The following is a 2,041-nucleotide window of genomic DNA, read 5'->3' on the forward strand; positions in this document are numbered from 1 at the left end:
TGTGTGAAAAATCCTCCTGTTCCTTCAGTCACTGCCCACCTCACCATCCACTCTTTGATCCCTTTCACAGCTAGGCAGACTGAGGATTAGAAGGAACTTTCTTTGGAAATCAGACCACTGCTTTCTGAACCCTGCCCCCTGGGACTAAGCAAGCAAGGAATCCCCACCCTTCAGGAGCCCAGCTCTCCAGTCAGGCCCCAGGGGCTCTAGGTCACCTGGCTCACATACGGGTCCCTTGCCAGACCTATTCTCACCATCAGACCCAGTCACGCCTTTAAAAATTCCTGGGGAAGGTGGGGGGTGGAAGTCACCTTCTCCCTAAATTGCACATGTAAGGGTCTCATGATCTTGGAAGTGAGCATTTTGCCTCCCCCTCCCCCTGCTAAACTTGGAGGGCAAGACGACCTTGCTTCTGGGAGCAAGATCTGGAGATGGGCGAGTATAATTGCTTTACAATGGTGTGTTAGTTTCTGCTTTGGATTTTTTAATGTATAGCATGAAGTAAGATTTAACTTTATTTCTTTCAGATGGAAAAGTCACTATCCCAAGTTCACTTATTGAATTTTTATACTTTACTACTGCTTTAAAATACGTTATTATCAAATTCTGACAAATACCTAAGTTTATTCTGGACTCTATTATCTTCCATTAATTTATTTGTTAATTTGCACTAAGATCACATTGTTTTAATTGCAGAAGCATTATTGAACATTTTGAAATCTAGCAAAGCAAGTTCCCTCTGTTAGTCTTCTTTTTCAAAAACTTCTAAGCTATTATCATGTATTTACTCTCCCCTAAACTATATATATATGTATATATATATATATATATAGATATAGATATAGATATAGATATATACTCTTTTTTTTTTTTTTTTTAAATTTTGGCCACACCACATGGCATGTGGGATCTTAGTTCCCCAACCAGGGATCCAACCCACGTCCCCTGCAGTGGAAGCGCGGAGTCTTAACCACTGGACTGCCAGGGAAGTCCCACTCTTCCCTAAACTTTAAAAAGTAATTCCCTGGCAGTCCAGTGGTTAGGACTCAGCGCTCTCACTGCCCTGGCCCAGGTTTGATTGCTGGCCAGGGAACTAAGATCTCGCAAGCCACACAGCATTGCCAAAAAAAAAATCAACTTGTCAAGTTCGGGGAGTGGAGAATTAGACTTTTGATTTAAACTACATTTAGTTTAGGGGCTTCCCTGGTGGCACAGTGGTTAAGAATCCGCCCTGCCAATGCAGGGGACACGGGTTCGATCCCTGGTCTGGGAAGATCCCACATGCCGCGGAGCACCTAAGCCCGTGCGCCACAGCTACTGAGCCTGAGCTCTAGAGCCCACGTACCACAGCTACTGAAGCCCGTGTGCCTCGAGCCTGTGCTCTGCAACAAGAGAAGCCCCCACAATGAGAAGCCCACACACCACAACGAGTAGCCTAGCCCCTGCTCACAGCAACTACAGAAAGCCCGCGCACAGCAACGAAGACCCAACACAGCCAAAAATAAATAAATTAATTGAAAAAAAATAAATTACATTTAGTTTATAGATTGTCTAGAGCAGAATGGACATCTTCACAATATTATATTGAGCTTTCCAATTCAGGAACGTGATACGCCTTTATATTTATTCAGAGTTTATTATATGTCTGTCAGTAAAGTTCTACTGTTTTCTTCATGTAGATTTTATGTTCTTTTTATTAAGTTTAGTCCTGGGTATTTTGTAATGTTGTTGCTATTGTGAATTGGATCTTTTGTCTCCTTATACTTTCTTTTTTTTTTTTAATTTATTAAAATTAAATAAATTAATTGTATTCAGCACCCTCTTTTTGAAATGGATATTCCCTGCCTGTTTCCATCCTCCAGACCATAGAGTGGCCGTGGGATCACGACACAGACCAGGGGCCCCCATCTCCACCTGCTCAGACACACAGATACACACACAGGGCAGGATTACTGACCCAGACCAGAGACATGTGTACAGACACAAGGGTGTACACACACAGATGACACACCAGAGGGCACGGACACAGGCCTGGATAAAG

The sequence above is a fragment of the Physeter macrocephalus genome, chromosome 14, assembly GCF_002837175.3.
Source record: "Physeter macrocephalus isolate SW-GA chromosome 14, ASM283717v5, whole genome shotgun sequence".
NCBI classification, from domain to species: Eukaryota; Metazoa; Chordata; class Mammalia; order Artiodactyla; family Physeteridae; genus Physeter; species Physeter macrocephalus.